The sequence below is a fragment of the Schistocerca gregaria genome, chromosome X (assembly GCF_023897955.1).
Source record: "Schistocerca gregaria isolate iqSchGreg1 chromosome X, iqSchGreg1.2, whole genome shotgun sequence".
Classification (NCBI taxonomy): Eukaryota; Metazoa; Arthropoda; class Insecta; order Orthoptera; family Acrididae; genus Schistocerca; species Schistocerca gregaria.
Genome location: NC_064931.1, coordinates 868846712 through 868857801, shown reverse-complemented (window position 1 = coordinate 868857801; position 11090 = coordinate 868846712).

Below are 11090 nucleotides of genomic sequence, written 5' to 3'. Positions count from 1 at the left end.
CCTATGACACTCCCCTGCGGCACACCTGAAATCACTCTTACTTCGGAAGACTTCTCTCCATGCATGGTACATGGTACATGCAACTCAGTTCTACGTGCGTTTTGGTGTCTTCAATCTAGAATACCATAAAACGTAGTTAGATTAGATTATGATCTGTAGATGTAATGCATTCTTCAGTCGGAGTATAGTTTCGTTATGTTTACTTAGGTGAGAACTAGACTATCTTCAGATGCTCGTGGCCCTCTTATTAATTAGTAAACGAACTCGACACAAACATTTTTCATAACTGAAAATAGTGTAGTCGGTTCAAAAGGATGTAAAAGGTGGAGAAGTAACGTTACGGTACGTCGAACTACAACCGGTGCAGTGAGGAAATTTACATTCTGAGCCACGTGAACATTTGTACGTGTCAGTGCCCTTAGCAATGAAAAAAGAGTAATAGAATTACGACTAAAACTTCATAGACTTACTATATGACACAAGTATATCAGAAATGTTACAAAATGAGAAAAATAAAGTATGAATGTCTGGTGCCTTGGACGCAAGATGACACATGACGGTGAAAGGAAAGAGGACATAAAAAATACAACTAATACAGGCAAAGAGGGTGTTTCTGACCAAAAGAAGTGTGCTCGTGTCAAAGTACGTTTGTGGTACAGCATTGCATGGAACCGAATCGTGGGCTGTGGGAAAGCCTGAAAAAAAGAGAATCGAAGCGTATGAGATTTGGTAGTAAATGAAGATGTTGAAAAATAGATAGATTGATAAGGAATGAGGAATTTCCCTGCCCAATTGTCGAGAAAAATTAATACGTGGAAAGCAGTGACAAGAAGGAACAGAATGCTAGGACATGTGTTAAAACATCAAGGAACAACTTCTTTGGTATTAGGATGAGCTGTAGATTGTAAACACTGTAGGGGAAGACAGATATGAAAATGTTGGCCCTGGAAAGGTTTTTTTCTTTTTGTTCCGCACCAAACCAGTCAAGAGACTGATGGACCATATCTCCTCCCCCCCCCCCCCCCCGCTCCTCCTCTTGCAGCAAAGTAAAGTAATATCAACAAGCCCTCCCTGAAAATGTCGCTTCTCCTGGATTCCCGATTCATATGACGAAGGTGCTCCTGTTAGGCTTCTGTGTTAAGCAAGAAAACGTGGAGGAATGTATTGTCTATAAAACAGGGGTGCTGGATTGTCGCCAGTAGAAGTTAAAAGCGTGGTATTGAACAAAGGCTATCTCATTGAGATATAATAATCCGTGGCATCGTCTGCCATTCGGTTTATAGCTATTACACTGTCCAGTCAGATTAATACGACCACCTGTGTAAAGCCTGAATAACCAGCAGACCGCTGTGAGACGCGGAGGAAGAGAGTGAGTTTGTGGATGGTAACGACAAGATTGTGAGCAGCTGCAGTTGAGGGTCCGTGACTGGAACAGCCCTATCGAGGCGGTCCCACAGATTGTGGGCTGGGCTAAACGCGGGGAGCCCGATGGCCAGCGGACTACCGCCGACTCACCTGGTGCCCTTCGAGCGACGCGCGTGCAGTGCCAACTTCCATTGTCCAGCTGTTAGATGCCATCATGCAGCAAACTGCTTGTGGGGGTGGACACGGTCCTTACGGATACTGCATACTTGTGTCGATTTATTGTGCCTTAACGAATGAACAGAGTACACAGGGAATAGCACGAAAACGGTGCCCAGACCATAACGCTCCATCCTGCGGCCTGGATTCCTTTAGACGCTCAAAAGGCTACCTGTCGCCATCAGTTGCTGTACTGGCTTGCAAATGAACAGCAATCTGCATGCATGCAGGAAACCAGGTGCCTGCTGCGCAGCACTACACGCAGCAACGTTCGTCCAGCAGTTGTTAGCACCTCGATTTGTCAGGATGGTCAGTTACTCAAAAGTCGCTGGTCTATTCGCCCGTACGCGTCTCCTGAAACGTCTTTCAGCCCTGTCGTCTGTGGGCTGTTTGCACCACAGTTTCCTCGGTGCCGATTTTGGATAGCGCCATTCTGTCATGCGTGGTAACTTTAACCACGACGACACGCGAACGGTTTATAGACTTAGATATTTCGGAAATGCTTCCAACCTTGGCCCGAAATACAATCGTGGTGCCCTTTTGGACATCAGAAAAATCCGCGTTACGACGACTGCGTTATTTTAGCGCGTCCTCATCCGACACGCTTTGTATACACTCCCCTGCTGGTGCTGCCACCTGTTTCCTACACGTTGACGTTGAAGTAGGTGGTGGTCGCATTAATGTCACTCGATTATGTATAAATCGAGAAGTGTTCGAAAGTTTTGACAGGGTAGTGTGTGCATTACGTTAACCACTTTCGCTGTTAAAAATACTGCCCTGTTTTTGCAGAAGATACGTCATAGCTCTGAGCCACGTAGGCACACTGCACACGGAGGCGACATACTGGACGTTGAACTCAAATGCGTGCAGGAAAAACATACAGAAGTTACATTCGTTAATACGAATTTTGAATGGCTGGACGGACGTCACGATCTTCAATGTGACCAACTACATTTCAACGACATCACGTTCAGTAGTTTTCAACATCATTTCTCATAAAGAGTATAGAGAAACTTTTTAATATTGTGCGGTTTCAGTAAAAGAAAAGTTCGCTGTTGTTGTGACAGAGTAGGGGCCTATGTCCTGAACATGTTGACCAGAGGGAGAAATTTACACCAGCAATACTCGCATACAGACAGTATAAGTGCGTCAGCTCATAACATCAATTACTTTTACTCGCGCAGGTACCACAGTGGTACAGAATTTGTGAAATAACATTTTCCGCCTTCGACCGTAATTTCACCGCCAGCCCAAAAAGTTCCGAGACTGATTTTATTCCCGGCGCATAAGCGACGTCATAGCAGCAACTACGGTGGCAGTTTCAACTAACAGATGTAAATAACAGATGTGAATTCCAACAGCCAGATGTGAGCAAGCATTGTTAAGTAATGGACCGACGAACGTTAGTGTGCCGACGTTGTTGTGCCAAACATCGCAATGGAGCAAGATCCCTAAATCGAGTGTTTAAGACATTCTCCAGAATGTTTTGGTGTAGAGCCAAGAGAGCGCGAAGCTCGTCCCACACACTTTGACTCGTGAACCAAATCAACGACTCACTGACACCCACCGTGACTCGAATGAAACGTAGAACGCGGACAATTCTTTCCTGAAAAACTTTATCACGACACTTGGTGTCATCAACACTAAGCTATCTCTAAATGACGAAGAGCAGAAATTCACAAGAAACGCGAACGTTTTGACGGCATAATAGGCATTGGAACCAATGTGACGTATCAGTTGAACAACATCACAAAAAAAGTTATGTCTGACAGTTTCTCAAGGTAGTATGAACGTTCTGAGCGTTGTACTGAAGTGAGAGGACACTACGTAGAACATCCGAAGCATTAAATCCAGCATCTTAATTTTTATCTATTTTTTTAGTAATCCAGTCTCTCGAGACGTTTTTGATTGGCGGAGAACTGTTTATTTTCCTATGTTGAGCAATTTCTGACATTATACTAATTTCAAGCTGTAGTTGACGTTCATGAGCCCAAGCCATCGATTTCTCCAGTCATCAGAACAAAACCTACGACAAGTCGTCATGTGTATGACTTATTTGCAGTGTTATGTCTACTAGCCAAATACTGGTTGTTTTACATCTTATATTCCAACGTAATTCATTGCTTCTGACACATCCTTTTACGCACAGATAGTAGTTGTTACGCCTTGGAGGAACCGTAGAAATTAGAAATATGACAATTTCCTCATATGTTTACGACTGGTATTATGAGGTTGGCGGCATTTTTCACGTTAGTAAGTGTGGAGAGAAGAGGTAAGAATGAGACCCATTAGCAATCAAAAGATTAAGTAACGATGTTCGTAACCAGGGTTGCTCCATGCTAGGGAATTCACCCGTATTCCCATTGTATCCGAAGGCAAACGTGGTTGCGGACGTGGACGTAGTTTCCAACGTAGTGATGAGGACTCGGAAACGTTCAGACCGGACGTGTTCACCAACGCTATACGCGACCGCAAACACTCCAACGGCAGTTGTCGAGTATATCTGCCGCACTATTTACACTGATTTTACTCCCAAAATTAAGGTATGCCTTATCGTCATTAGATATATCAGTGGATTCAGAGGGAATTAACGCGTGGAAGTTTAAAAATATTATATTTCCTCCTACACACAATAGATTGGTATGCAAAACGTGGGGCCGAAAATAACATTTGCGTTACTCATCACTGACAAGTAATGTAGCTCGATTAAACTTGGACCGTACATAGAAAGAACTGTTACAATATAGCATTGAAGGGAACTGAAGGACAATATGCTATGAGACGAACAGACATGGCCCTTTTATTCAAATACAGTAATTACACTGTTATGACGTTCCCTTCCACATTAGAAAAGGAAGGACGTGATTGGTAAGAGGCTGTATGACGAGTGCGGACGGCAACGCACGCTCAAAACGTGCTCCAATGCTGACCACACCGTGGGTAAGAAGTGCTTGTTCCATTCCTCCACCAGCGCGGTTGACAACTGCTCGATGGCCGTTGGTACACTATGTGATCAAAAGTATTCGGACACCCCAAAAACATATGTTTTTCATATTAGGTGAATTGTGCTACCACCTACAGCCAGGTACTCCATATCAGCGACCTCAGTAATCATTAGACATCGTGAGACAGCAGAATGGGGCTCTCCGCAGAACTCACGGACTTCGAACGTGGTCAGGTAACTGTGTGTCACTTGTGTCTTAAGTTTGTACACGAGACTTCCACGCTCCTAAACATCCCTATGTCCACTGTTAGCGATGTGATAGTGAAGTGGAAACGTGAAGGGACACGTACAGCACAAACGCGTATAGGCCGACCTCGTCTCTTGACTGACAGATACTGTCGACAGCTGAAAGGGGTCGTAATTTGTAATAGGCAGACATCTATCCACACCATCACAGAGGAACTGCAAACTGCATCAGGATCCACTGCAAGTACTATGACAGTTAGGCGGGAGGTGAGAAAACTTGAGCGGCTGCTCATAAGCCACACATCACGCCCTAAACGCCAAACGACGCCTCGCTTGGTATAAGGAGCGTAAACATTGTACAAGTGAACAGTGGAAAAACGTTGTGTAGAGTGACGAATCACGGTACACACTGTGGCGATCCGATGGCAGGGTGTGAGTATGACGAATGCCCGGTGAGCATCATTTACCAGCGTGTGTAGTGCCAACTGTAAAATTTGGAGGCGGTGGTGTTATGGTGTCGTCCGGTTTTTTATGTAGGAACCTTGCACCCCTTGTTGTTTAGCGTGGCACTATCGCAACACAGGCCTACATTGGTGCTTTAATACCTTCTTGCTTCCCGCTGTTGAAGACCAATTCGGGGATGGCGATTGCACCTTTCAACATGATCGAACAACTGTTCACAATGGAGTGGTTACACAACAATAACATCCCTATAATGGAATGGCCTGCACAGAGTCCTGATCTCAATCCTACAGAACACATTTGGGATGTTTTGGAACGCCGACTTCGTGCCAGGCCTCACCGACCGACATCGATGCCTCTCCTCAGTACAGCACTCCGTGGAGAATGAGCCCCCACTCCTCAAGAAACCTTCCAGCACCCGATTGAACGTATTCCTGCGAGAGTGGAAGCTGTGATCAAGGCTACGGGTAGGCCAACACCATATTCAATTCCAGTATTGCCGGCGGAGGGTGCCACAAACTTGTAAGTCATTTTCAGCCAGGTGTCCGGATACTTTTGATCACATAGTGTACATGTGAATGTGCTGTAACACGTCTCCCCAACGCATATCACATGTGCTCATTGGGACTTAAGTCGCGGGAACGGCCAGGCTAATCCCTTCGCCGAGTGTCGTCACGTCGCAAGAGTTGCTCCAACAGCGCAGTTCGACGCGGTCGCGCATAGTCATCCAAAAGAAATAGAAAAGACGCAGATGAAGAAGGAATACGGTGTCACAATCACATTGACCTACGAGTATATGGTTCTCAAAGACTTGAAGGTCAGAACCCAATACAACATTATGTCTCCCCACACCATAACACCTAAACCACCAAAACGATGACGTTCGACAGTGTTCCTGGGTCCATTACGTGATCCTACCTCTCACCGTATGAGCGTATGTATTGCTCTAGGAAGGAGAGGACATTCGCCGAATGAACTGACCTGACCGTTCCTTCGATTTAAATCCCATCGAACACGTGGTGAACGTTTCGGGGAGATGTATTGTAGTACGTCCACGTGCACCAACTAGCATCCAACCGTTGTGAAAACCACTGGTGGAGGACTGGAACGTTCTACCACAAGAACTCCTTTCCAACCTTGTTGCCAGCATGGTAGAACCGCAACATAGCCTTCATTCAGGAATCATGTCATGTGTTGCACCTTCTGTAATGTCCAAGGAACCACAGTAGACTGCGGTGACTTGAACTGCAATTATAGTTTTTGAATGAAAGCGTCATTTCTGTTCGTCTCATTGGGTATTTCTATCAATTACCTACTTTCCTGTAGTAGTTCTTTATGTGTATGTCGTAAGTTCCGCCGAACTATATTACACGGCAGTGACACAGTATGCGAAAGTTGCTTTCGTCCTAAGTTTGCACACCAGTGTATCATTAATAATATGCAACGTGTTCCAGGCACGACGCAAGCGCTATGTCTGGCTTTCCACATACCGGCTTTGCTGGCATACCGGCTTTGGAGGCGTACCAAAACAGAGGGCGCAGGCTCCAATGTCAGAATATGCTCTATCACGTTTCCTGGCGCTCGCCAAGCGGCAGTTTTAGTCAAAATTGGCGAGATGGGATAAGTCTTCCGCTGATGTGTTTAGTGAAATTATAATTTCACACTTTAGGCTATAACCTTTTTTTACAGGGAGACTAATCCATAAATACAGAGTGTTACATATACAACGCATGCAGTGGTTCCCGCGGTTGCACAAAAACCAATGCCATCTTACAGCAATCACCGTTCGCCGCCATATGCTCCCGTCCGTTGCGCTGAAAATGTCGCAGGTCGCTTAATGGCTTTACCGAGAACAAATGGGACAAGTTACGAGCGGCTATGGAAAGAACTACAAGAAGATCATTGCACCATTCGGAACTTGGGAATATTGTCCAGTTATTGTGTGAAACCTTACAAAGTAACGGCAATGCATATACATCTACATCTACATCTACATCTACGTGATTACGCTGCTATTCACAATAAAGTGCCTGGCAGAGGGTTCAATGAACCACCTTCAGTTGTCTCTGTACCGTTCCACTCTCGAAAGGCACGCGGGAAAAACGAGCACTTAAATTTATCTGCGTGAGCCCTGATTTCTCTTGTTTTATAGTGATGATCATTACTCCCTATGTAGGTGGGTACCAACAGAATGTTTTCGCAATCAGAGGAGAAAACTCATAACTGAAATTTTATGAGAAGATCCCGTCACAACGGAAAACGCCTTTGTTTTAATGACTGCCACTCCAATTCACATATCATGTCTGTGACACTATCTCCCCTATTTCGCAATAATACAGAACGAGCTGCCCTTCTTTGTACTTTTTCGATGTCATCCGTCAGTTCCACCTCATGTGGATCCCACACCGCGCAGCAGTACTCCAGAACAGGGCGGACAATCGTGGTATAAGGAATCTCTTTAGTAGAGCAGTTGCACCTTCTAAGTGTTCTGCCAATGAGTCGCCGTCTTTGGTTTGCTCTACCCACAATATCCTCTGTAATCGTTCCAATTTAGGTTATTTGTAACTGTAATCCTTAAGTATTTAGCTGAATTTACAGCCTTCAGATTTGGGTGACTTACCGCGTTCTACGGATCGGAGCGTGGAATGTCAGATCCCTTAATCGGGCAGGTAGGTTAGAAAATTTAAAAAGGGAAATGGATAGGTTAAAGTTAGATATAGTGGGAATTAGTAAAGTTCGGTGGCAGGAGGAACAAGACTTCTGGTCAGGTGACTACAGGGTTATAAACACAAAATCAAATAGGGGTAATGCAGGAGTAGGTTTAATAATGAATAGGAAAATAGGAATGCGGGTAAGCTACTACAAACAGCATAGTGAACGCATTATTGTGGCCAAGATAGATACGAAGCCCACACCTACTACAGTAGTACAAGTTTATATGCCAACTAGCTCTGCAGATGATGAAGAAATTGAAGAAATGTATGATGAAATAAAAGAAATTGTTCAGATAGTGAAGGGAGACGAAAATTTAATAGTAATGGGTGACTGGAATTCGGCAGTAGGAAAAGGGAGAGAAGGAAACATAGTAGGTGAATATGGATTGGGGCTAAGAAATGAAAGAGGAAGCCGCCTAGGAGAATTCTGCACACAGCACAACTTAATCATAGCTAACACTTGGTTTAAGAATCATGAAAGAAGGTTGTATACGTGGAAGAACCCTGGAGATACTAAAAGGTATCAAATAGATTATATAATGGTAAGACAGAGATTTAGGAACCAGGTTTTAAGTTGTAAGACATTTCCAGGGGCAGATGTGAACTCTGACCACAATCTATTGGTTATGACCTGTAGATTAAAACTGAAGGCACTGCAAAAAGGTGGGAAATTAAGGAGATGGGACCTGGATAAACTGAAAGAACCAGAAGTTGTACAGAGTTTCAGGGAGACCATAAGGGGACAATTGACAGGAATAGGGGAAAGAAATACCGTAGAAGAAGAATGGGTAGCTCTGAGGGATGAAGTAGTGAAGGCAGCAGAGGATAAAGTAGGTAAAAAGACGAGCGCTGCTAGAAATCCTTGGGTAACAGAAGAAATACTGAATTTAATTGATGAAAGGAGAAAATATAAAAATGCAGTAAATGAAGCAGGCAAAAAGGAATACAGACGTCTCAAAAATGAGATCGACAGGAAGTGCAAAATGGCTAAACAGGGATGGCTAGAGGACAAATGTAAGGATGTAGAAGCATATCTCACTCGGGGTAAGATACATTCCTGGAAATGGAAAAAACAACACATTGACACCAGTGTGTCAGACCCACCATACTTGCTCCGGACACTGCGAGAGGGCTGTACAAGCAATGATCACACGCACGGCACAGCGGACACACCAGGAACCGCGGTGTTGGCCGTCGAATGGCGCTAGCTGCGCAGCATTTGTGCACCGCCGCCGTCAGTGTCAGCCAGTTTGCCGTGGCATACGGAGCTCCATCGCAGTCTTTAACACTGGTAGCATGCCGCGACATCGTGGACGTGAACTGTATGCGCAGTTGACGGACTTTGAGCGAGGGCGTATAGTGGGCATGCGGGAGGCCGGGTGGACGTACCGCCGAATTGCTCAACACGTGAGGCGTGAGGTCTCCACAGTACATCGATGTTGTCGGCAGTGGTCAGCGGAAGGTGCACGTGCCCGTCGACCTGGGACCGGACCGCAACGACGCACGGATGCATGCCAAGACCGTAGGATCCTACGCAGTGCCGTAGGGGACCACACCGCCACTTGCCAGCAAATTAGGGACACTGTTGCTCCTGGGGTATCGGCGAGGACCATCCGCAACCGTCTCCATGAAGCTGGGCTACGGTCCCGCACACCGTTAGGCCGTCTTCCGCTCACGCCCCAACATCGTGCAGCCCGCCTCCAGTTGTGTCGCGACAGGCGTGAATGGAGGGACGAATGGAGACGTGTCGTCTTCAGCGATGAGAGTCGCTTCTGCCTTGGTGCCAATGATGGTCGTATGTGTGTTTGGCGCCGTGCAGGTGAGCGCCACAATCAGGACTGCATGCGACGGAGGCACACAGGGCCAACACCCGGCATCATTGTGTGGGGAGCGATCTCCTACACTGGCCGTACACCTCTGGTTATCTTCGAGGGGACACTGAATAGTGCACGGTACATCCAAACCGTCATCGAACCCATCGTTCTACCATTCCTAGACCGGCAAGGGAACTTGCTGTTCCAACAGGACAATGCACGTCCAACGTGCTCTAGAAGGTGTAAGTCAACTACCCTGGCCAGCAAGGTCTACGGATCTGTCCCCCATTGAGCATGTTTGGGACTGGATGAAGCGTCGTCTCACGCGGTCTGCACGTCCAGCACGAACGCTGGTCCAACTGAGGCGCCAGGTGGAAATGGCATGGCAAGCCGTTCCACAGGACTACATCCAGCATCTCTACGATCGTCTCCATGGGAGAATAGCAGCCTGCATTGCTGCGAAAGGTGGATATACACTGTACTAGTGCCGACATTGTGCAAGCTCTGTTGCCTGTGTCTATGTGCCTGTGGTTCTGTCAGTGTGATCATGTGATGTATCTGACCCCAGGAATGTGTCAATAAAGTTTCCCCTTCCTGGGACAATGAATTCACGGTGTTCTTATTTCAATTTCCAGGAGTGTAGATACTGCCTACAGAAAATTAAAGAGACCTTTGGAGAGAAGAGAACCACGTGTATGAATATCAAGAGCTCAGATGGCAACCCAGTTCTAAGCAAAGAAGGGAAGGCAGAAAGGTGGAAGGAGTATATAGAAGGTTTATACAAGGGTGATGTACTTGAGGACAATATTATGGAAATGGAAGAGAATGTAGATGAAGACGAAATGGGAGATACGATACTGCGTGAAGAGTTTGACAGAGCACTGAAAGACCTGAGTCGAAACAAGGCCCCCGGAGTAGACAACATTCCATTAGAACTACTGACGGCCTTGGGAGAGCCAGTCATGACAAAACTCTACCAGCTGGTGAGCAAGATGTATGAGACAGGCGAAATACCCTCAGACTTCAAGAAGAATATAATAATTCCAATCCCAAAGAAAGCAGGTGTTGACAGATGTGAAAATTACCGAACTATCAGTTTAATAAGTCACAGCTGCAAAATACTAACGCGAATTCTTTACAGACGAATGGAAAAACTGGTAGATGCGGACCTCGCGGAGGATCAGTTTGGATTCCGTCGAAATGTTGGAACACGTGAGGCAATACTGACCTTACGACTTATCTTAGAAGAAAGATTAAGAAAAGGCAAACCTACGTTCCTAGCATTTGTAGACTTAGAGAAAGCTTTTGACAATGTTGACTGGAATACTC